At 38.5% G+C, this 25894-nt stretch overlaps 1 protein-coding gene and 1 long non-coding RNA gene across 17 annotated transcripts in view; one reads left to right on the forward strand and one right to left on the reverse strand.

The window, feature by feature from the left end:
- Positions 1 to 3349: 3349 nt before the first annotated feature.
- The window catches only part of EIF4G3 (eukaryotic translation initiation factor 4 gamma 3), a 320865-nt gene continuing 298320 nt past the window's right edge, over positions 3350 to 25894 (forward strand). For 10 of the 16 annotated variants that reach the window (XM_072975190.1, XM_072975194.1, XM_072975195.1 and 7 more), the window contains exon 1: positions 5486 to 5504. The gene's annotated coding sequence lies outside the window, so the exon portion shown is untranslated. Of the gene's footprint in view, positions 3495 to 3848; positions 4018 to 5471; positions 5505 to 25894 lie in introns of those variants that run through there. The other 6 variants (XM_072975193.1, XM_072975205.1, XM_072975204.1 and 3 more) reach the window with 5 other exon arrangements.
- Positions 7829 to 8730, reverse strand: LOC140700959 (uncharacterized). Its single transcript, XR_012079724.1, has 2 exons — positions 8608 to 8730; positions 7829 to 8118 (listed from the first exon to the last, which is right to left on the reverse strand). It is a non-coding gene; the product is annotated as an uncharacterized lncRNA (long non-coding RNA).

Genomic DNA, 25894 nt, shown 5'->3' on the forward strand with positions numbered 1-25894 from the left:
AGTCCCCTCCAGGAGGAGAAAAATGTAAGGGCCAGAAAATTCCAGCCTGCAACAATATTTTCAAAAGTTTTCAATTAAGAAATAAGGGGTCCCGCTAAGCCCAATCTTCAGTTCACTCAGAGAAACAGTGACCATACATGATAACCACTAAGCAAAGCCCCATCACCTAGCCACAAGGAGATACATAAGCCAAGTCTTCACCTGTCTGCTGGCTCTTTGAATGAGGATGGAGAAGTATTTTGATTCTAGGAGGGAATGCAGGTCTCTGCTGGGGGCTCATGGTGCGCTGGCTGGTCAGAAATACAACACTCCTCCTGTAAGATTGCATTGCCTGCTCCAGGGTCCTCTCACCCTTCTCTCTCCCTGTGCAGTCAGGTCCAGCCTAGGCTCTGCGGTACCCAGGACTTCTCCAGGGTGGCATGAAATCCTCTGGAAACACAATTATTCTGTCCTTCAGCAAGTTTCACATCCTATTTATAGAGTGCTAGATATCAGGGATATTTTAAACGGCTAAGTAATGTTCCTATATAAATGAATAATAACAGCTAAAATGTATCCAGCTGTTACTATGAGCTCCGAACTGGGCTAAGTGCTTTGTATTTGTTGTCTTATTTCTCATGATAGGGGGTAGAGTCTCCATTTTACAGATGAGAAAACCGAGACTCTGAGATGTTCAATGATTTCTCCAAGGTCATACAACTAATCAGTGGCAGGGCTGAGAATCAAATTCAGATAACTCGATACCAATGGCTGTACTCTTAATTGCTCCACATTGAGCTGTAAGCATCCACTGCTGAGAGAGCTTAGAGAAGCGGTGCCTAGCTCAGCCTGGGGAATGAGGAAAGGCTGCCTGGAGGAGGTAAGGCCAAACCAAGACTTGAAGCAGGAACAAGAATTAGCCAACAGGCTGAGAAGAGATATGATGGTTTGGGGTTGTAGTCTGCATACAGGCCCCAGGGCGAGGAGAATGGCTTTGTCTGCAGTAGACGGGCTCTGTCTGCAGGTGGCTGCAGCTCTGGATTTGAGGTGTAGAGTGGCAGGATGGAAGCAGAGTCCAGATCCTGAAGGATCCTGAGTTTAGATTGGATTCAAAGACAATGGGGAACCATGGAGGGCTCTCAGCAGGCAAGTTCAAAAAATCAGCTTTGCTTATTGACAGTGCCTCGGGCCACTGTGGGGAGGTTGCTAAGTGGAAGGCAATGTGGCGAATGAGACCTGGAGTCAGACACCTTGTGTTTGAATGTCAGCATTTCAGGTTGAAAGTTGTACAAGTTGCTTCTTCACATCTTTGAGCCTTTACTGGTAAATGGGGTATAATACCTTGTAGAATTATTAAGGTGAGTAAGAGTTAATCTAAGTGAAGTGTTTAGCAGGGTTGTACCCTGGCACCTAGTAGGTGTTCAGTAAATATTAGCCGCTCTGTGTCAGATGGGAGGTGTTGAGGAGGGCTGTGCTTTTCAATTAAAGGATGCCGTCCTCATTGATTGCCTGGGGCCAGAATCTTTATCAGGGACTTTTACATTATTTTGCCCAAGGTCTATCCGTTTTAAGAGAGATAATGCTCATAAAGTGCTTAGCAAGGACCAGACACACAGTAATCACCTGATGCTTGTAGCTATTATTAAGTTAGAAAATGAAACTAGCTCAGAAAAGAATAACAATTAAGCAATTATCAGTCTGTTATCACCCTAGTGTAAATGAGGAGCTAAATTCTTTCCTGGGAACCGGTTTTCATTGGGATAAGGAAGTTGGAGACCTGGGACATGGAAGGAGAATCTGCGGAACTGCAGGACCATTTGGAAATTTTTCCTGGAGTCAGTCATGTCTGGAGAAGAGCAGACAATCCAATCTCAGGTAACCAGGGGTTACAAATCCAAATGGTTAGGATTCTAGAGCGTGAAGGAGCTCCTGTCTTCCGGTCTGGAGATGCGGAATGACACTTCCTTTTTAATACTAGGAACTGTCAAGTGCTTGTCAGAAAGATACAGTGATGGGTTGTGGTGTCACCCTCTTCCAGATGCTTTTTTCCAGAGGGAGCATTTGGGGCTCCTAGGGATTGTCAAGAATTAAGCACCCACTATGTGTAGAGCTTTATGTGAATTGGAAAAAAGAAAAAAAAAGCAAGGCAGTGTGAAGCAGTATAGCAGGAGGCAAAATCTGACTCTTACTCTGATTTTCTCTGCCAACTGCACTCTCCAGGTGACCCTGAGAAAGCCTCTTGTCCGTTTTGAGCCTCAGTTTCCTGAGCTCCTTCTGTTGTGTGATGGTATTGAGCCTCCCAGAGTCTCAGTTTCTTCATTCGTAAAATGATTACTACCTATTTCACAGGGCTGTGTGAGATAATGACTACGAAGTGCTCAGAGCTTGGAAACCATTATTACCTGGCTTGCTCCTTGATCCCTGCAATTCCTTTCCACTCAATCTTCCTGTGCTTGGGCAAGATCCCCCTTGGGGATGGGGTGTGTGGGGAGGAGATGGGGTGGTGCTGGTTGGTCCTGCTGGGGAGAAAAAGCTTATTAACAAGTATTACGCCGGCACAGGACACTGGGGAGCTGACCACTGGCTGCTGGTCAAAGGGCGCTCCAGTCTCCGGGCAGGCCTTGGAAGAATCCGTCTACAGAACCCTAAATTAAGGAAGCTGATTAGATAAAGCGGGTCGGATTATGTCTCCAGGCAACTTGGGAGGGAGCAAGTTTCATTCGGAAGAAAGTGAATTTCAAATTCAGTCTTGGCTCTGTCCTCTTCTGGCTGGGTGACCTTGGGCCAGTCACTTTTCCTCTCCCAGCCTCAATGTGTTCTGGAAACGGGCTCCTCATCCCACTTACGCCTCTGAGTGGACAGGGCGAAATGTCGACACAATGGATGGGAACTGCGTTAAGGGCCGGCGAGTGCTGTTTGTTATGCTAATAGGTGCACGCCGCGGGTTCCTATCCAGCAGTTTCACTCTTGTTAAGCGGTTCCTTCCACCGTAACAGAGGTTTCTCGCCTCACCGCCTCCCAATCCTGCGGACCGCAGGCTCCAGTGCCGTTACCATTGTTCTCTGAGGCTGGGCGGCAGGGGAGGGCTCTCGCGGACCAGACCTTGCCTTTAGTCTTTCCCTCCGCCCCGCACCCTCGCCGCAGCCAGCCTGGGAAGCCCCCCTCACCGATTTTTCCCGAGGAAGCGAGTCAACCCCAGAGAGATCCCGAACAGCGGCCGAAGACGCCCCCGAGTGTTCCCGAAGAATCCCGACCACTCGCAGTCTCCGGAAAGAGCCGAAGAGGCTTCCCACCCTCGGCCTCCCGAGCCACTCCGAAAAGACCCGAAGTTTTCCGAGCGGCCGTCCTGCCGGACTGCTGGAGGCGGCCGCAGCGCCATGTTGGATGCTCTGCTCGTTGAGTGAAGAAAATCCGCCGGCATCGTCTGAGCCCCGCTACCGAGAAGGGCGCCGCTTCCCCCGAGAAGGGGGATAAAGACCCCCCGCCGCCGGCCCATGAGGATATTGCCGTGAAAGGTCCGGTCTCTCCGCCTCCTGCCCCCGCCGGGTCCGGCCCCCCCCCTGGGGTCGCGTTGTCACGGAGACCGGCAGCCGGTGGTGCTGGCCCGCGGGGCGGCTGCTGCTGCCGGCGGCGGCGGCGGCGGCGGCGGCGGCGGCGGCGGCGGGCGTGTGTGACCGGTCCCGGCCCCCTCCTCCTCCTCCTCCCAGCCTCCCCTCGGCCCCCCGCTCCCGCCGCCTCCCCGGGTCTGCCCCCATCCCGCCCCCCCGCTGCCCCCGGCCCCTGCACCCCGGCGCGCCCGGTCCCGCTCTGGGGGGGTTGGTGGCTTCGCTTTGCCATGAGTTTACCGCAGAAACCGGCTCTGAAATCAGGCTCAGCGGCTGCAGCAGGAACCGGACCCGGCACCGGAGCGGCGGCGGCGGCGGCAGCAGCGGTACCGCCTCCTCACCCGGCGGCAGCAGCAGCAGCGGCGGCGGCGGCGGCGGCAGCGGCCCCTCCTCACCCGAACATCAGGGCCCTCCAGACCCAGGCGCCCCAACAGTATCCTTTTCACCTTCTTGTCGGTCCTTCGGCTCTCTTCGCTGCAGACCAGGGGGCTGTGGCCCCCTCCCCCGGGGAACCCTCCTGCCCGCCGCCACAGCCCAGCCAGGGAAGGGACTGCTCCTTCAGCCCACGCACCCGGCTTGACCGGAGCTTTTGGGGGTGTCCCGGCAGCAGCACTGCAGGGGACCCCAGGACCCTCTGCACTACTGTGAAAACTAGCTCCACTCGGCTTCGCTTCTGCAGCCCTTCCCTTTTGGAACTGGGGGACCCTTCCCCCTTCTTCCTCTCCTCCCCTAAACCTCCTCCCTCCCCCACCCCCCCTTTATTAGGCCGAATTTGCTGGTGCCTGGGACCAGCCCTGCAGGGAAGGCTTTTCTCTGATTGTTGTGAGGACTACACCCTCCTCTTCTCCCTTAAGCTCCCCCTGCAGCGGGGCATGGCGGGCTTCCCTAATTAATATTATTAATACATAATAAACTTTATTGGTAAATTTCCTGTTTGAAACTAAGCTCAGCTCTTTACTGAGGTAAGTTGGATTTTAAATCTACGGTGAAATTTTGCAGAAGGGACTCTCTCTGGCTAATGTTTTTAAGCGATTAGGGGAGTTGTGATGTGGTTTGTGGTGGAAGGCGATCTAAGGAGGAAATGTTACACCGGACACTTCCCTGTCTTTGACCTTTTTAAAGGAAGAGGAAGTTAACCGGCATTACCCATCACCCCAAAAGTCTCACTTCTTGGAAGGCTTGTGTTATGCTGAATATGTTTAAAGGCCTTTAATTCACTGTTTATAGTCCTGATGTCTAGAGGATACCAGGGCTCCTGGAGGAAAGTCTAGTTTTGAATGTGTTTAATTTCATGTTACTTGGTCAGTTGTACAATTTTTGGACAGCTTTGATTGAAAAAACTTGGTGACGAGGTATTTTAGTTAAAGACTAGCTGGTGAAGGTAAAACATTGAGTTTATGAATTCCATGGAGGTTTAGAAAGGTATTATTACCTACCTGAGAGTAAAATTTCATCATTCACCCCCCCCAATCTGTTGTATTTGTGTAAATCAGTAAATACTGATTAGATGTTAGATGTGTTTTTGTATTTGTATAATCGTGTGTTTGACTTTTAGAGAGATGAGAAACTAACTGCTGTGAGGTCCACAGATTATTTCACAGTCTGTAGTTTGATTCTTGTCTGTATCTATTACTTCGAGAAGGGAAAGGTATCTGTCTTCTAGAGTCATTTCAGGTCATCGTTTTGGTTTCTGTCAAGTTTCATTTTCTCTGTTCTTTGAATATTGTTAGTCCACATTTTTTTCAATCCAAGCGGTGTGGCGCAGAGTAAGTAAGATAAATTCCATTCCAGTGTGATGTGTGTACTGATTTCATAATGTTTAACTGCATGATTCTGTTCAATTAAGAATTGTTCTCTGTTGAGAATGCTTGCTTAGTGATCCCTTCGTGTTGCCCATGGAAAATCTGGTTAGTTTGATCAGTATCCCTAATTGCTTTACTGTGGGGGGAAAAAGGTTGGCTAATATGCTTATTTACTTCAAGGTGGATTTCAGTGCTGGATCTCTTAAACACTATCTTCAGTTAATGCTTTGTGAATTCAGATTCCTTTCTGATTTCAGTCACTTTTTTTCGGGCTTGATTGCCCATACTTAATTGGGGCTGTAAGTTTCTATACTGTACCACCAAGTAAATTATTCATTACCTGCATCTTGCAGCTGTTTTGGAAATTAAACAAATGAAAGGAGTCCAGTAGTATGTGTTCTTGTCTACAAAGTGATATGTAAGGACCACAGTGCTGAATATGACAGTGCTTGGTGAGTTTAGTGGTGTTATTTGACTGAACACAAAGAGCTGTGACCTCAGTGTTTCAAGTGTGCTTTTTCCTCAGTGCATTCCACAAAGAAAGGACTGAGTTGGTTGCAACACTAAAGTAGTTACTAATACTGCAACAGTTGTTAAAGGGGACAAATTTAAGATGTAATTTCCAAAGGAAATAATTTTTAGGTCTGTGTTTAGTAATAGTAGGGTACTTAGTTTTGTGTGGCATTAAGTTACTTGGTTGCATGTCATTGAAGTTAGAATTTTTTCTTTTTGATGTATATGACAATTCTATTCTCTTTGCTTTCTTTACACAATGAAAGGTTACAGTTGCTAAAATCTAGAAATTTGTGTATCTAATGAAGTATAGATTATAGATTTCATTAGAGCGTACCGATGGTATAATGCCGTCAGTTGTAATGGGGAATTGGTTAAAAATGGATTGAAATAGAACATTTCTTTCCTACACTGAGGGAATGTGGAAGTTCACATTTGTTTTTGAAGAAAGTGGTTATGATATGGTAAGTTGATACACGTTGAAGCATTGAGACTGGAATGCAAAGCTGGAGTTGCTCTTTCTGTGGCTTGATTAAATCTCCAGTTCCTCAAAATAAACGGGTGCAGTTGTGTTTGAATTGAATTAGTAAGTTCAGATAGTATTTTAAATTTGTGAAACTATTAGAAGGAAATTCATGTCATAAGATGTCCTTCATTTGTACTTAGTGTTCAAGTGGCAAATCAGAAAGGATAGTGAATTTGAATTTAAACAGAACCTGCTTAAGTAGGCATCAGCATGGCATGGCAGGCTCATAAGGCCAGGCCTTCTGACTGCTGAGAGTCAAGGGATGGGGCATGGTGGAGGATAGGCGGGGATGGTGGGGAATGAAAGAAGATAAACCCTGATATGAAAAATGTATGAGTTTTCATAACATAATCCAACATGAATAGTTTATGAAATTGATACTTCAGGATACTTGCCTTGAGATTTGTTCACCCCAATATGAGGTTCCAGGAGGCTCTATTGAGAATCTTAACAGTGATTCTTAATCTTTTCTGGGTAACAAACAACTTTGACATTTTGATGAAAGCTTATAGACTCTCTACAGAAAACTGTCCATGCACAGAAAATCTTATTTACGTGTTCAGAGGGTTCTTGGGTCGCCATTAAAAGCCTAGTTCTTTAGATGGAAATTGCTCACTCTTGAGATAATTAAAAATAAATGAGTTTGAATTCAGGTGCCCAAATAGTTCTGACTTAAACAGAACAATTTTGCTGTCTGTGATGAATACACAGTGTTCTATTTATATGAAAAGACTTCAGGATGTAATTTCTCTCAGGGCTGCTGACACTTCTGGGGAGTCTAGTTACTCTTTGGGGGCAGTCGGTCTGGTTAAAATCAGAGCAGTGGGTTCTTTGAAGGAACTAAATTTGGTAAAAGCCAATGGTGACCTGAACAAAACCTGTGTCCTCAACTGTTTTATCTTAGGTATGACATATATTAAAAACAAATACTCCCTTTTATTTGGTATTACAGTTTTATTTTTTTGTATTGTGTTGATTTTCAGTTTTATCTTATAGGCTGAAAGCAGTAACTTTGCTTTCTTTTTTGCTTCTAGCAAAGTTAAATCTCAATAATAATAGTGTTCATTTATTGAGAGCCTACTGTTCTAGGAGCCATACAGAAATGATTTTATTTAATTCTTGCAAGAACTCTAGTGAGGTGGGTACTTTCCCTATTATACAGGTGAGGAAACTGAAGTTCAGAGAAGTTAAGTAACGTTCTCAAGGTTGTCTATCTAGTAAGTAGTGGACTGCAGTTCAGACCGTGGTATGAGCGGCTCCAAAGCTTATGAATGTCTTTTCTTCTGTGTCACGCTATTTCTTACCAAGACTGCATATGGAAGTGGGAGGAAGGATAGCCTCCCATATTTGATAGCTAGACAAAGTCTGTATACAATTAAGGAGCTCTGTGGAGTAGTCTAGAATGCAGTGATACTGTACTTTGTTTTAATTAGTTCATAGCCACATACTGCTAGACAAGTAGGTTATCTTTACCTCATTGAGCCTTAAAGCATAGGAATAGGCCTGCCACATTTGATTCAGTGCATGTTTCTGCTTGTTTAGATGTTAGCAGGGCCTCCGGCAAAATACCTTTATAACTAGCAACTGGAACTCTATAACTCATTCAGTGGCCAGTATTCTATTTACTTCTGAGTCCCACCATCAACAAAGATGAATCTGTGCTTTTAGAGAGCAGATCCTCTTCTAGGATCTCCTGTGCAAGGTGGAGATAAAGAAGGATGAAAGTTAGATGCTTGAGTTACATCAGCTCTTGCCTCTTGCTGCTGCTCCCTGTCTTAGGCTTATGGGTATTTTCTGTCAAACTCTGAGAATTTAAACCACTTAAGGACTGATATATTCCTTTTCTACGTTGGGGTTTTTGATAAGATTTTTACAGAAAGTTCTGCTGAAAAAATGTTTTAAACCATAAGATTGCCACCTTTTAGCCATTTATTTTGGGGCTTTAATCTAAGTGGCAAGTTTAAAAATTCATTTGCTCATTTATTCAGCACCCACTGTGTGCCATACTCAGTGCTCAGTCTGGAGTTGAAATCTTTGCCCTTAAAGAACTAGTTCCAGACAGGTAAATGAACAGAATACCATGAGGCAAGTACAATAACTCCTACTCTGGGGGAAGGAGGAATTAGGACTTCCTAGAAGAAGTTGACATCTGAGCTAAATTAGAGGGATGAGTAAGAATTACCCATGGTTTACAGAGCTTTCTCCTTCTGCCAGCTGACTTTCCCCAAGTACACTGCTGTTGCTGCTGCATAGAATTTTAGTACTAAATGGATTTCAGGCATGTTTCACGTTTTCATCAGGAGCAGAGAAACTAGGAGGTACCGGAGAACATGACAATCAAAACACAGTTGCCATAGATTCAAAGTATCTTTTGCATCATAATAGGAAGATTAAAGTATGAGAAGATACATATCAGACTGGATCTCTGTTTGGCTCTTTGCTGGCCTCTTTGCCGCTCATTGCATAATAACCCCTCCCTTCTGATACTAGTCTTTGGTTTGGAAACAGTACCTGCTAACCTTAATATATAAGTGGATTTTGCTTGGTGTATTGAGAAGTACACCTGACTTGGAGTAAAAAAAATCTGGATTTGAGTTTGGCTTTTCCATTTTAACAGATGTGTTATCTTGGATTAGTCACATAACTGCTTTTGGCGTCGGTTTCCCCTTCTCTAAAATAAATGGGTTAGGCTAGTTTACTAATGTATCCTCTTGAATTATAGTGGCTTTCAATTCTGAAGATTATGGTTTGAGGTTTCTTTTGTTCTTGTATGTAGATGGGAAGGATTTATAGAGACCTATTAATGGTTTCTTAGTCTGATGGTCAATGACACATTTCTGTGGTGACTCACTGGTGCTAGAAGCATTCTAACATGGATCACAGGGAAGGCAACTTACTCATATAAGAAGCCACCTCTGTTTTTGTCTTACTAATGTTAGATTTAGCTAAACAAACTGAAATGCCTCTGTGACTTTAGTAGTGAAGACTACATGGCTTATCGTGGGATGACTTGAAGCCATAAAATAAGGTTGCCATGGTCAGATGCTGGCTTGCTCTGAGTGATGGTACAGTTAGTTCATTATGAGGTCATAAGGGAAAGTAAGTTCTGAAATAAACTCTTAGGATGAGACACAATCTATTTTTGCTTTAGGATTAATATTTTGAGCTAATATGAGATGAAGTATTTCTCGATTATTAGCCAGGCGCCTGACTTCAAGCAATGTAAACTGCAGCTAAGATTTACGTGGATGAAATATTGCAGGATCCCAAGCTTATTCTGAATTCTCATATGGCTCCTAGTTCTTTGGCTTACTGCCAATCAGAAGGAATTTTTCACTGCTGTAGCCTTAGCTGAAATTTGAGATAGTTTAAACTATTTAAGGTACATTTGAAATTTGTCAGTTTTTATGATTTTTATTGACTAATAGTTGTTTTGTACTTTTTTAAGCCCCGTGTGTGTGGGTGTGTTCCCTGACTCTTCTGAGACATTAAATTTTATTGATAGAAAATGTAAGCTCCATAAAGGCAGAGATTTTTGTCACTTTTGTTCACTACTGAATTGCCATCATCTATAACAGTGCTTGGCAGTTAGTAGAAAGTCATTGTTCAATGAAATGTTGATTAAATTAGAGTCTAGGAATCAGTTTTAAGATAAGTTTTTGGATAATATAGATGGCATCACAACACTCTTAGCACTCAAAGCCACCCTAAAATTGTTTACACTGATGTGTAATTGAATTGAAAATAGTTCCATAATTCATTTGAGATGGAATAAGCATTGATCCACTTTACAAAGCCATCTAAAGTGGCTGAGTTGTATTTGAAGTATAGATACTGAAGATTAGAGTTGGTATAAAAGCCAAAGAGAAGAAACATTTATAGTCAAATATTACTATTAAAATTTTTGTTTTATGATTTTAAGAGTAACACATCATCAAATCAGAAAATTAAAAAAATATAGAAAAGTGAAATGTCACCATAATCTTAGTACATAGAAATAACCACTGTTAATATTTTAGTATATTTCATGTCATTTTTTTTCTGTAGACTTCAATTTTAATAGACTTAAAATTTGTCCTGTTTTGTAATGTAACTTAAGATCAAATTACATACAGTTTTGTATCTTGCTTATTTTGTTACTTAACTGTCAGCCAGCAAAAACTACTTTTTGAATAGTTTTATTCTTTATCAATTTGGGGTGAACTATTTTTGTTTCTTTGGAAAGGTTTTCTGGAGGATATTCTTTCACTTTTGGCTTATAGCTCAGAAGTTATGATTGCACATTAGAAAGAAAGGGGTCAAACCTTTATCAAGAAGTCAAACTTTTTGTGTTATAGTGCCTGTCATGTTTTGTATTATTTATGACATTAAAAGTTGATGTAACTTCATAGGTTTCCCCCCCTGCAATTATGTACTTTTAAAAAATTGTCCCTTTGAATCCATCTTCGTCCATATTTTCAATCATACTCAAAAAGAAAAAAAAAGACGTGGTCATGGTGGTGTTTGCTAACTATGAATTGTATACATATAATTGTGATATCACCTTGATTTCTTAATTGGGCAATAGAAAATAAGTACAGCCAGTTTTGAGGGAGAATAGAGTTTTTTACATTGAGACTAGAAAGGATTGAATCTTGAAGGTAGAATAGAAAGGGTGAGTAAGATGACTCCTGACTCTTTTTTTCTAAGCCCTAAAAGATAGCATATAAGAAATAGAATTTGAGCAGAAAGATGGATTTTAAAAAAAATAGAAAAGTTTAAGACAATATTCAGGGTTTAGTAGGGCAGAGGGAAATGGATTGTGGGGAGTGGATGGATGATCAGAATGAACAAAGATTTGGGCTTGAAATAAGCATGATGTGTGCTGGGTTGTAAGGGTCCTCCTGATCGTCGTGGAGTGGAGGATTCTTAAGGTAGAATGCTTGAGATAATGGATCTAGATTCTAGAGGGCCTTGAATGAATATAAGAAGAGGTTAGACTTCACTTGTGTAAAACTGTTAACTTTTTTTTACACAGCTTTATTGAGATATAATTTGCATACCATATACAAGCCAACCATTTAGACTGTACAGTTCAGTGGTTTTGAGTATGTTCACAGACTTGTGCAAAACCATCACCACAATCAGTTTTAGAATATTTTCATCACTTCCAAAAGAAACCCATTAGATTTACCAGTTCCCCCAAGTTCTCTCTACCCTAGGCAAGTACTAATCTGCTTTCAGCCTCTATAGAGATTTGCCTATTCTGGACATTTCATATGTGAATAGAATACAATATGTGGTCTTTTGTGAATAGGTTCTCTCATTTTGCATAATTTTTCATGGTTCATCTGTGTTGTAGCATATTTTAGAACCTTTTTTTTTAATTGTTGGAGAATATTCCAAGTGTTGTATTTTCTTTGTTCAGTCACCTGTTGATGGACATTTGGGTGGTTTTAACTTTTTTTACTGTTATGAATAGCTATGCTGTGGACATTTTTGTGTGGATCTATGTTTTCATTCTTGGGTATAAACCTAAGAGTACAGATGCTAGGCTTTATGAGGTAACTCCATGTTTAACATTCTGAGGAACTGCCAAACTGTTTTCCAAAGCGACTGTACCATTTTATGCTCCTATCAGCAAAGTATGAAGGTTACAACACTTGTTCATTATATGTCTTTTTGAATATAGGCCATTCAAGTAGGTGTGAAGTAGATCTCATTGTGGTTTTGATTTGCTTTTCCTTGATGGCTAGTTATGTTGAGTATCTTTTTGTGGGCTTACTGCCCATTTGTCTTTGAAGAAATGGCTGTTCAAATCATTTGCCCAGTTTTTAACTTGGTTATCTTTTTATTATTGAGTTGTAAGAGTTCTTTATGTATTCTGGATACAAGTCCCTTTTCAGATAAAATATTTGCAAATATTTTTTGTCATTCAGTGGGTTTTTTCACTTTCTGGATAGTGTCCTTTGATGCACAAAAGTTTTTACTTTTGATGAAGTCCAATTTATTTATTTTTCTTTTGTCCTTGTACTTTTGTATTGTGTTAAAGAAGGCTTTGCCTAACCCAAGGTCACGAAGACTTCCTTGTTTTTTGCTAAGAGTTTTTACATTTAGGTCTGTGATTCATTTTGAGTTAATTTTGTGTATGATGTGAAGTAGGGGTCCGAGTTTATTCTTTTGCATGTAGATATCCAGTTGTTTCAGTACTATTTGTTGAAAAGACTGTTCTTTACTTATTGAATTGTTTTGGCACCTTGTCAAAAATCAATTGCATTTCTTCTTTTTTTTTTAATTGGGAAACCGATGATGAAAACAGTAGTTTTGAAGATTTATTTGTTTGAAGTGTGCAAGATGAAATAAGGAACAGGAAAGATTAAGAGTAGGAATGGCATCACAGAACTACATGTAAAGTTTTAAAATCCATTAAACATTTGAGATTTAGAGAGGTGTGCTATTTATAAAATGTGGCCTGTTGAATAAAGGAACTTTGTCTATTTCTGCCTTTTGTATAATACCCAGGAAACAAGAGAGCTCCTCGAGATTTTGCCTGCTTCTGTTATTAAGGTAAATTTCTATTAGGCAGTGATAGCTTTGTAAGAAGTAAAGTATGGGCATTTGACTACTTTGCTGTCTGGTGAAGAATTGGAATTGTAAGTTACGAATTCTTGGGTCATTATTTTTCAGATAGAATGTTAGTTCTGCCTAAAGCATTTGTGTAGTTTTCAAGTTAAATTTTTTTTTTATCTATTAGGTTATACTCTCAGATTTTTCTAATGTATATATTATAAGGAAACAAAATAGAGAAATACTGCTAATCTCTGTCTAACAGGATTCCTTTTGCTGTTTAAGAAAAGACCACATTAAAGAAGAGGCTTTTTATAACCTTTCAGGTCTGATAAAAACAGGGTTTGTATGAAGATGTCCACATATAAGATATTTCTTCAGTGACTTGAAATATTACAGTGTGGGAATGGGGTTGCTGATTATTAAAAATTACGTATCTACTTTTTAAAAGTTTTGTAAATTATGCATATCTTTAGCTTAGCTCTTACTAAAAATGCAAAAGAAATGGGTCTTAATCTGTGTAGAATTTTAATGACATCAGTACCTGATTAATATTATTGAGTCTTTGAAGCTAATATGTCATATTCAGCCGACACTTTCAATATTACATTGTTGATCTTTTTCAGAAATAGTTGAATTTGGAACTAGTCCAATTTCTTGAGGTAACTGCTGTTTCAAGAGCAGACAGCAGAGTACTTGACCTTAGCTTATTACCTTTTATGCTATGACTGGGTGGTACATTTTAGGCAAGGTAGTTAAAGCTGAATGCTGCTCTGAAAAGTCAGTGATTTCATTCTTCTTCTTTAAAAAATCATTATTAAAAGATCCAAGCATATAATTATTCATTAGCTTATTTTCCCTCTATAAAAATCTACTTTGGGGATCTCCTGTTTCAGCTTTCTGGCCCCCTCCCTCAGGGGTGTTTGTTTCAGAGGCTAAGGAGATGAGGATGACTTGCCTAAGCGTCAAGTTGATGACAGCTCAGACTAATTTGAGATCTTTACACGGACCACTTTGACCTCCTAGTAGGGTAACCAAAGATCCTTTTATTCCTGCAATGATCCTGGTTTGGATAGTTAATTATGTGGTCACACTACCTGGTAACCATTATGTAGCTAAGAAAATTTGAAGTCTTTATGCTATGTTATTTCTGTATAAACTACTAAAATGCTTTGTGAGGCAACAAAACATTTTACATCCTTTGGTCCAACAATTTGTATTTGATCTTTTGGTTATCATAAAGGTCTTTGACATTAGCATGTGAATTAAATAGGAGCAAAGTATTGTCAGCCCGTCTTTAAAAAAATAGCAACTTTATTTGAACTAATTTCAGACTTACAGAAAACCTGCCAAAATAGTAGGAAGAATTCCCTTATATCTCTCATCTCCTTCCCCTAATGTTAACATCTTCCATAACCACAATACAATTATCAAGAATAGGAAATTAACATTGATAACAGTATTATCAGCTAAACTGCAGACCTTATTGGAATGTTTACCAGTTTTTCCATTATCTTTTTTTCTGTTCCAGAATTGCACATTGCATTTAATTGTTATTTTTCCTTAGTCTCCTCTAGTTTCTAATTGTCCCTCAGTCTTTTCTTGTCGTTCATAACCTTGATGTCTTTGAAGATTACCAATCAGTTATTTTGTACACTGTCCCTCAGCTTGGGTTTATTGGATGTTTTCTCGTGGTCAGAATGAGGTTTTACATTTTGGGAAGAATAACAAAATTAGTTGTTTTGAAGTATATCATGCCAAGAAGTGCATGATGTCGATATGGAATGATTACTTTGATTATTGGTTAAGTTAGTATCTGCAGGTCTTTCTACCTTATAGTTACTGTCTTTCCCTTTGTAGTTGATAAGTATCTTGTGGAAGACTTTGCAAATAATGTTTCTTCTCAAATTTTGACGCACCAGTTGCTAAAATGTTCTTACGTGCAACATTTATTAAGTTTGTGGTTGCCTAATTGGGATTTTCTATTTTCTCTCTTTCCTTCTACATTTATTAGTTGTAATTCTTCTGTAAGGAAGAGTTCTTCTCCGTTTATTTATTTATTCTATTATATAGTTATATCATCACAAAATCATGGATATGTATTTTATTCTGAGAGTTAAAGTCCAGTACTATCATCATGTATTTTGTTGCTCAGATTAATTCACGTGTGGTCATCAGGAATGCCTTCAGATTGGCTCCTATGTTAAGCATTTCTTTACTTTCTGGCACCACAAGATGTTTCAGGCTCTTCTTTTTTTTTTTTTTTTAATTGAAGTATAGTCAGTTACAATGTGTCAGTTTCTGGTGCATAGCACAATGTCACAGTCGTGCATAGGCATACATACATTTGTTTTCATATTCTTTTTGTTTCAGGCTCATATTGTATTTTTCCTGCCTCAGTGCTGGGATCACCCACTTCTCTAAGAAATCCTGGTTCTTTTTATTGGAGAATGGTGTTAGAGACCAAGATCTGGGCCTACGTGTTTCATTATTAGTGGAATGTCATTGCTTCTAGGCCCTTTTAGCAAAGTTAGGAAATATATGTATGTATACTAACCTACTTATATACACATTATCTGTATTTCTGTATTGTATACACATTAAAAACGCTGAATTTACGCTGATAGCTCTAATTCTTCTGTAACGTCACTCAATTTAACATTCCCATTTTCCTTATTTATTAAATACTCCAACAATAAGAAACCTGGCTCTCATTATCTACAGTGTACTCATTTATTTAATTATAGTATACACACATAATAATTTGAGAATTGCTAACCCTATTCCTCTACTTTTGGTTTTGATTGTTTATTTATGGATATGTGATTCTAAAAGTCAGAGTTATATAAAAAAAGATATACCCAGAGAAATGTTACTCCTCCTATTTCTGCTACCCAGTTTCTGTTTCCCCTTCTTTCCAACCTGTACCTGTCGGTAACCAATCTCTGTGATTTCTGGTTTATTTTTCCTGTGTTTCTGTTACACAAATGAATAGATTCCTGTACATTTTCTAATATACCCTTTCTTACATGAAGGTAGCTGTATGTCATGGTGAATCCTATAACCTCTTAGAGTTCTAGTTTTTCTTATCTATAAAATGAGGAAAATAATACCTCCTTCCTTTTCAAAGGATTATGATATGATTGAGATAATGGAAGAAAATTCTTTCTAAACTTTATGATGTAGTTTATAAGGCAGTAACCTTAGTGGTTTCTGTCCAGGGAAGTGATTCGAGTTATTTGACATTTTGAACACAGTACCAGAAGCTTTTGTTACTGGGAAATAATTTGAGAATTAAAACATAGCTTTTTTGGTGGTGGTGGTTCTAATTTTTCATTTTCATTATTTTTACCAATTTCCAGTATGGTTTTAGGTTATCACAGTGTATCACATTTAATTACTTAATTTTTTGGTGTTAGGTTGGCCAGCATCTGAGTTCCCCAAGAATCACGTTTCTAATTTATATTAAAACTTGGTCAGATTTTTAAAATATTCCTCCTTCTGTTAGCAGAGTAGATGAAGGAAGAAATGTGTAGAGGTTTTTTGTTTTGCTTTGCTTTTTTTGTCTTTTTTGCTCCCAGAGACTTGAATTTGAAGGGCTTTTTATGTTTAGGTTGTATGGGGACCTGCAGTTTTAGTGTCTTTCCTTCATATCTAACAATTTGATTTAGTCAGAAGATGTAGATATTTTCATATTCTTTGAGTTTACCTAAGAATAAATTCTTTTGATAAGATTTAAGGTCAAGGATGTACTCTAGTTATCCCTATGGAAGCCATGGATGAAGCGCCTCTATTTTTACTGGTGTTAAATTTTGAATGCCAGGTCTGGTGAGTTGTTTTACTTGAAGGAGCTAAATTGAAATAGAAATTTAGTTATTGTAAGTTATAATTAATATATACTTTTAAAGTCACAATCCTCTTTCTTCAGTAAACCATATATCACAAAGTCTAGGTAAGTCTATGCATGCTTTTAGTGAAATTTAGGTTTCAGTCTGCTCATAAGGGGACTGTGTGTGAAAATTAGTGTCAATGATAAAGACAGTTGTTAGAAGCCTCCAATTGGCAAATGTTGGTCACTCTTTGTAATTTTTCTCAGAATATTTGGAGAGGAAAATCATTTTTATTTTGTATTCCAGAATCATAGTTATGGAAGTAGCTTAGTTGCTATTCAGCTGAAGCCTCAACTGAATAGAAAAGGACAACTGATAATGGTAAGGTTAGGATGCTCAAGGGAGAAGGAAAGAAATATTGGAATCTTGAGAAAAGAATAAGAGAAGTCGAAAAGGGAAGGGAAATAAATACTGGTCATTGTTTTGATATCACAGATTAAGCTAACAGTGCGTGAGGCTTGGTAGACACATAATAATTACTTATTAAATGACCAGAGGAGCAAGTTTTTATTAATAATGATATGTGCTGCCTGTTCAAGGAGGTACAGAAGAAACCTGAAGTGTGCTGTCTGCCTCTTAGATACTCCAGTCAAACAGGTAAATATTTAAGGTGCTTTCTAAATGGAGGTAGGAGATGAGAGGCCAGAAAGACCAGTGAGGATTAGAGCAATGGGAAGTAGCATTTGGGTAGACACAGGGGGAAGAACATTTATGGGTGAGGGAAAATACATTTATAGCAGTTAGGAAATGGTACAGGGTGTGTTTGGGTAGGCAGAAGACCTGCTTGGCTGAAATGGAAAACAGTGAATGTGCGGTGACAGTTTTAGAAACTTTTGGGTATCTGGCTAAATAATCTGTACTTTTATCTTGTAGCAGGTGGAGGGTTTTGAAGGCTTAAAACCTACTAACATGTTTGGTCATTAGAGGAAGATGAAGATTGTGCTGGATGGGTTGAGATACATAGGAAGCATGGAGACTGTATGCTAGGTCCGTTGGAGGTTTTCCAAGGTTTCACTGCTGCACGTCTAAGCTAAAGGGAAATGAAAAGGAAAAGATGACCACTATATCATGAAAATTATCAAAGGAAGAAACATAGAGGTTCGAATATCCTTGATAAAAGAAAGTAATGAGTTAAAAGTGGCTCCAAGGCTTTAAGACTGGAAAATTATGCTGTCACTGATGGAGTAAGAAAGATGCAGGATTTAATTTTATGTCATGTTTTGAGATAGTGTGCAGATAAATTCAGTTTAGGACATGTTAGATTTGAAATGAATGAAATGTCTTACTCATTTAACAAATGGAGACAACTGGACATGTTTGGAAATAGGGAAATGAACGTCACATGAACAGAAAGATATAGGAAAACAAATCTGTGAAAATAAAAGCATAACAGAGAGCGTGAAGGGAGAAGCAGAGGTTCTAAGTCCATTAAGTGTCCAGTGATTTGATGAAGATGATGAAACTTTAGAAGAGAGGAAGCTGCTGAGAGGAAAGAGAAGAAAGGACAGTCTTTTTAATCGTTCCAGATTAGATTCCCACTGAGCTTTGTGTAGTGAGAAAGTGACATTTAATACTTGACAAGTAGCCTTTTGATTTGAACTCCCAAACTCTTCTTAAATAATTGTTACATTTAAAGAATATTGGGGACTGAAGAAAAATTCCTTTCTCTTTCTCTGCAAGCCTAAAATTAGTCATTGATGGGCTTTCGTTTGGGTATTTATATTTGAATCTGTACTTTTGCTTATTTTCTATAATAATGGCATATTTCATAATAAAAAACTTAAAAAATATTGAAGTCACTTGACTACCTTGGCTATTCATAGGCTATTATTGGGGTTCCGGGCAGCAGTTATTACAAAATCATTAATTTGAATTCACATTTGTAATAAAAGATCTTTATATGCTAATCAGGAATTAAGCATAGCTAAATGAACTCAATGTTACCACCCTTAATTGATAAATTTTAAGCAGAAGAAAAGGAACTGATCTCTTAGTTAGCTAGTCTTTGTCTTCTTATTGTGGATTGCTGTATAATTTCTTAGGCTTTTTGTAATAGTGAAAATATCTTGTGGATGATGAATTTGTGGACCTAAGGCTTACAAGTTGGGAACTTTGTTAGTCCAATATTTGTACCAACTGGGAACTGGTGATTTGGCAAGCTGTTTCACATGGAATGTAGAACAAAGCAGAGTTGGGATATTTCCTCCATAGATTCTCTTTAGAAATCTGTTTTCTTATTTGTGTATTCCAGCTTAATCATTCAGTAGATGTTTATTGAGCACTGACAGTGTGTCCTGGGCTCAGCACTGAAGAGTTAGAAATAAATGATAGTCTTTGCCCTCAAGAAGTTTACAGTCCTAATGCAGGAAACAGATATCTAAGAGGGTAAGTAAGCAGGAATCAATAAGTACAGGGCCTGTGGGAGCTCTGAGGAGGGTCACTTGACTTAAGGGGGTAGGTGGGAGGAAACTGGAAAGAATGAGGGGAGAGGCCTTCTGGAGAAGGGGATACTTCTAAATTGAATCTGGAAGGATGAATGAGCCATTTGAAAGACAGTGGTGGGAAAGAGAGTATTTCAGCCAGGAATCAGCACATGCAGAGACTCAGGGCAGTGACAGATGACTTGTTCGTCATTGCTAGAATAGTAGTATGGAGGGGAGAAGTGGATAATCAGAGGCCACAGAAAGGGCCATGCAAGCCATGCTGAGGAGCTTGGATTTCACTCAGGTGACAGTGCAGAGCCATCAACGCTGTAGGCTGGGAATAATGTGGTCAATTCGTGTTTTAGAAGGACCCAGCTGGAAAGTTTTTAGGGAGGATTGGGGTATATATTTGTAATAAATAATTAAAATTGAAGATTGATGGATGAGTTACAACTTACTACTTGGGACTTTTAAGATAAATTGTATGTACTTTTCGTAAGGATGACTTTCAGTTTGTCTTCTTTTTTCTCTGTTGTTTCCCGAAATGTGAAACGTGCATAGATATTTTTATCCAAGAAACTTGCAGCTAGGTAAATCTGCATGGTTGTTACCCAACCTGTTTTTAAAGATAACTTGGACTTTATATATTTAAAAAAATAGATACAGTTCTGATTTAAATTTCAGCCTTTGTTTACAGTTGGTGCATGGTTAGTAGCAGATTCATAGCACATAGTTTGTTAAGTTTGTAGTTGAAAAGGCATATTATTTTGGTATCAAATAATAGCACACTTAACTAGTGAAAGCATGCTGGCTAAAAGGGCATCTTTTGTCATAGTACTAAGGGGATATGTAGATAAAGGGTATTGTATATATCTGTATCTCCTTGTTAGTTCAACTAGGAATATTAGGTTAATTTGACTGTGTTTGAAATGAAAGGGAAATTATTCAGATGTAATGCCTAGAGGGTCCATTGGATATGAAACTAGAAAACAGAAGTTGTTTTCCAGTCTAATTCATTGTTGGAAATCACAACTTTGAAAAATATATTTGGAGGGATCCTTAAGACAGAAGAATTCTTAGGATCTGAGAAGTGAAACTGAGTTGAAAATATTCTAAACCAGAACAGGAGAAGGTAAGTCCATTGAGTTTCAGGTTGTTTGGCCTCTCTGGTTCTCTCAAATATAAAGATTAGCAATTCGTATTTTATCCACTTGTTTTCATTTCCTTTAAACAAGCACTGAACTGTGCTTTAAATAGTTAATAAACAAGCACTGAACTGTGCTTTAAATAGTTAACAGCATTGTATGATTAAAATAAAAGCCTTTAGTTGTTTTTCTTGTTGGAAGCACTTTTCCCCATGTCTGAGCATGTATAACGTTAGTAGTCTGTGAAGAGACCTGGGTTATTGCAGTCATAGGCACACTCCTAGTTGCAAGAATGGTTTTTGAATGTTCTTTTAGGCACTTATATTAATTCTGCTTTGAGAAAAGAGATTGTTCACTGTGCTTTAGGAGCTGGTAGCTAAGTCTCATTCTTCTTAGCCCTTAACTAAGAAAAATGGAGCTTGCTGACAATAGGTGGTTTCATAGGCTTGTGAAACCCGACAGCATGTTCAGCATTGTAAACAATGGCAGCTGTCTTTTGCTGGCTTCTGTGTTGTTCAAAGTGTAATGAAACTGCTTCTCACAAATGGCTTCACCTGCTGACTCATCTTCCAGCCCCTAAACAACCATAGTATCCAGCATTATTTAATGCTGGGATTGAGAATAAAAAGAATCAGCATCTTAGAACGTGAGGGTTGGATTGGATCATGGAAATCCTTTGTGATTCAGCCCCTTCTCAGATGGCCTCAACTACTAGAAAGAAAGGTCATGGTGGTGGATACCATATTTTGATAGTTATAAGAATTAGTGCTACTGCTATTCATAGTGCCATTAGAATCTTCTGAATGACTGAGGACTTTTTTCTGTCTAGAAGTCTTTGTAATGCACTTTTTAGCTTTCCTTCAGAAATAACACACAATTCTGAAAGTGGCTGTAAGGCACTGGTAAAGGGGCAGCACACATTTAATGCCTGTTATATACTGCAGGAGGACTGTGGAAAGAAGTAAAATGAAAGATTGACATTGTCCCTGAAAAATTTCCAATCTAACTAGAAAATAGATATGAGAAAGAAGTGAGAAACATTTAGGAGTCAACTTACTAATGAGTGTGTGAGCTGATTTATCTGATACTAACATTGTGAAGGAGGCATATATAAATTTGATGTGAAAATATCTCTTGCAGAAGTGAAAACATCCCATATATTTTAATCCTGTGGATTGGAAATTATACTCCAGGAAACTGATGTGAATTTTCCATAGACAACACAGTGTTCACTGACTTAACAGTGGTTCTCAGATTTTTTTTTTTAAATCTCAGAACTTCTGTACATTATATTATTGAGGACCTCAGAAAGCCTTTGTTATATGGGCTTTATCTGTTCATGTTTACAATATTAGACATTAAAAATTTAAAGCTATTCACTTAATAAAAAAAGACAAAACTATTATAGATTAACTTAGTTTAAAATGAAAAGTATTTTTCGAAATGAAAATTATGAGTGGCACTTTATATTTTTGCAAATTTCTTTAATGCCTCTATAATGCTTAATAGAATATACTTGGATTCTCATATCTGCTTCTGCACTCATTCTGCTATACAGTATTTTATTTGTAGAAAATTGGTCTCACACCAAATATGGGAAGGAGATTGAGGAGGAAAGGAGTATTTTAATGTCTTTCTTAAAGGCTTGTTTCAATTTGGAACCAGAAACCACGTCCATGAGCTTTTCATGCACTTATTTAAGTGGTTTGTATTCCATTGGCTTGTATTGTGCTTTGAATGAACCTTTTATCCATGGGTGATTTTGTAACATCATACACTGATCATTTGGAAAATAGTAGTTCACTAAGTTATGCAGATTTTCCAAGTGTTGTTATAGTTCATTATACAGTATTTGGAAAGTTCTTGAGCTTATGGTGGTAGATACCGGCTCAGCCGTGACTTGTGAAGTCTGGAAGGGTAATTGAAGTTGCATTAGGAACCGGTCTTTGGGTTGGAGGGAGGTAGACTTCATTTCCGTGAAGAAGCTCCATGTTGAAGTCCCTGAAAATGGGGAAATGGGGCGTTTTATTGTCCTTGTTACTTTTCCTAGCATTAGCATATTTGACTCATTCCATTTAAGGGATACAGAACCGGAAATAGATGACATTTCACATAAATTTGTTAACCCAGAGGAATTTCTGTGATGGAATGTGCAGGTGTACTTTTGAGCATGGCTGCTCTAAGTGCTTAGTTCCCTGTCAGTTATAGATCTGGGAGTCTTTCACACCTCTTGTAAGCCTTTTACTCTCCCCATCCTCCAGTCTGAAGATGGACTTCCGAAATGTCCACCTAGAGGCCTGGATCCATTTTACCTGACAGGATTGCTATCAGTTCTTCTCCAGGCTCTGCCACTATCTTTTTTTGTTTGAAGTTAGTCTCTTTTATTAAACAGGTATTTAAAGTGAGACAGACTAAAATGAATCTCTTTTCCAAGTTGGGTAGATGGGACAGTTTGACCTAGGATTTTGCTTCTTGTGCCCCAGGCGATGTAACAGAAACTGGATTGTTGTTTTATTAAATTTTGTTAATATTCTAAGGGATTGTTCCAGTATATCTCCAAAGATTACTTTGAAATCAGTCTTTTTTAAATTTGTTTTTGTTTTAATATCATCTGCTTTTACAGAATTGTACTTTGAAAGTCAGTGTTGAAATAAAATTCTGATTGTTGTCATTTATAATAGCAAACCTTTTGAAACATGCTAAAGATCTAGTAGTGGGTTCTTGGCAAATTCTGGGCTCAGTATGCATCTAAATTCTATGTAACCCTTAAAAATGTTGCAAAGCATTTACTGACATGAAAAGGTCCACGTTTATTCTGTGGAAGCCAGTAAAAAAATAGCATATATAATCAAATTTTTAATATTTAGAAGAAGTGCTTGCCAATACAACAGTGTTCATAGAGTTATTTCTGGTTGCTGGTGAGATTGGACGATTTTCATTTTCTTTTTGTGCTAAGTGATTTTGTTTATATTAACCATGTATCACTATTATCATCAGAAAAATAAAGCAATTTCTATTTCAAAATGAAACTAAGCTAAAATAGGACTCCTTGCAAGTTCCTCATTCAGCAAAGACAGGTTAAATTATATCCATTATTTTAAGAGAGTGAAGAGCATTTAAGATACAGTTGCAGATTTTCAACAGGGAATCAAGGGAGAAAGGGGGCATTTTTTGGTTAACTATTAAGTAAAAACTTATTATGAATTGTGTTCCCCAAGCATTCTGATTAAGTTGGTCTTTACCATAATAGCAATACTTGTCTCTATTTCCCCGAATGTGTTTTCATGACACCAAGGGAAAGGGTTTAAAGAACTTTAAAATAGGCATCATAAAAAAAAAAAGGCCTTACTTTTTTTTTTTTAATGATATGACACATTAGTGCAACATTTTTTATGATGCCTGTTATTTGTTACAGAGTTGTACTTGCTGTCCTGACTTTCATCTGGGGCTGCAGCAGGGCTGAGCCAAAAATGGCTGCTGCTGCTGCAGCATGGGCAGTTAAAGCATAGGACTCGGCTGCTTGGTTCCTGTGACCAGGCAGGAGGAGGAGCAGCCTGGAGAGCGTGCTCTAGGTCAGAATTCTCTTAAAGGTTGTTGCCAGGAGAACTGGGCTTTTCTTGGGAAGGAGATGCTATACTGCAGATTCTACTGTGCGGAGGGAATGCCACTGTGTATTGGGATTTATAGCCTTAGCAGGGAAACCACCCATTCTCGATTTCTTAGCATTTGCTGTCCTTCACGGAGCAGAATTTGCCATTTTTAGAAAGCAGCAAGGCTTACCTGTCTGTTTCAGTTGATGATAGACAAGTGTCCAGAGTGACAGTGATTGCTGGCTTGGTGGGTAAATTTACTAAATGGGTAGCATTTCCCTTAGGGACAGAGTGGATGGCATATAGTAGAGGAGTAAAAAGGTCTGTTCCTGCGTGTAGCTTGTGTGAGGAGTACTGTACCATGTCAAAAGTAAACCTTAAATGTTAGGTGAGAGATGGGTAATGATTTGAGTAGAGAATTGAAGTTGCTGTTTGTGCTGCTCAGGCCACTCCCTGGAGTAAATGCACTGCCATTTGGATGGGCTGTGTTTGTGCCTGAGTTTCTGTCCTTTCTGCCTTTGACTGGAGATGGGCATGATGTAGAAACACTAGGATATGCTGCTCAGCAAGTAACCAGTAGGATATGGTATATCTGGATGGGCACTACTTCGTTCATTTCTCTTGTAATATGAAGAGAAAAGACTTTTCTGCTTTAAAAACAAATAGAAATTCCCACAGAAAAGCCATAGGTGATTACTGTAAAAATCACAGGAAAAAAAAAATCACTCATAGCTCTACCACTCATTGGTAACTGTTGTTAGCATTTTGTTGTATTTCCTTGGAGGAATTTTTAAATATATATATGTATGTATTTATCTATACATGTGTTGACATATATGTGTTTATGTACATATATTCATATTTGCATAGCTGCTAATCATACTGCGAATAACTTATTTTTTTGACTTTAATGTATTGACATATCCCCATTTCAATAAACATTTTGAGAGGGCTTCTTTAATGGCTTTATAAAATTTTTGTACATGACTGTACAACAATATACTTAAAACATCCCTTATCACTGAATTATTCAGTTAACCATTTTTTTATTAAAAGAAATGCTGATACTAACATCTTTGTGTATAATGTTTTTCAATATTTCAGATATTTCTTTAATAAAGTAAAATTTACTGGATCACCAGTTGTGAATATTAGGATGATTAATGCATATTGCTATTTTTACCAGCATTAAATATTCAAGTTTTTCAGTTTTTGTTAATTTGATAGGTGAAGATTATATAGTTTTAATTTGCATTCCTGACATTCCTAATTAGATTCAGTTATTTCTCCCACATTTGTTAGCTTTTATTTACTGTTTTGAAAATTGTCTTTATATTCTAAGTTCATGTCTTTATTGAGATCTTAGTTTAGGTTCAAAACTTACAATGAATACAAATTATATTGATTTATACCTCTATATTACATATTTAAAAACCTTCATTTCCACTTCCATCCTTAGAGGCTATCACAGTTGATAGTTCAGCATGGGGAGAGGGAGAGAGGTGGAGGTTTTTAGATGAACTCTGGAACTGGACTCTGTGGTTTGTTCTTACTGCTGGAAATGTGAAGTGATCTTGGAGGGTTTCGAGTCCCATAGATTATATATGTGGGTTAGTGGCTGTGTATTTTGGGAAAGCAACTTAACCTTTTCGTGTGCCTGTATCCTCATGTAAAAGGGGTTATTACAGACTTTAGTGCCTCAGGTTGTCGTGAGAATTAAATGAGTTATACACATAAAGTGCTTAAAGTAGTGCCTGGCACTTTGTGTTATATAGTAATATAGTAATAACTATTACTTTGTTACGTGTATTGTTAAAACGATTGTAAGTGGGATTATACTGCATATGCTTAGTGATTGCTTTTTCATGTATCATA

The sequence above is a fragment of the Vicugna pacos genome, chromosome 13 (assembly GCF_048564905.1).
Source record: "Vicugna pacos chromosome 13, VicPac4, whole genome shotgun sequence".
Classification (NCBI taxonomy): Eukaryota; Metazoa; Chordata; class Mammalia; order Artiodactyla; family Camelidae; genus Vicugna; species Vicugna pacos.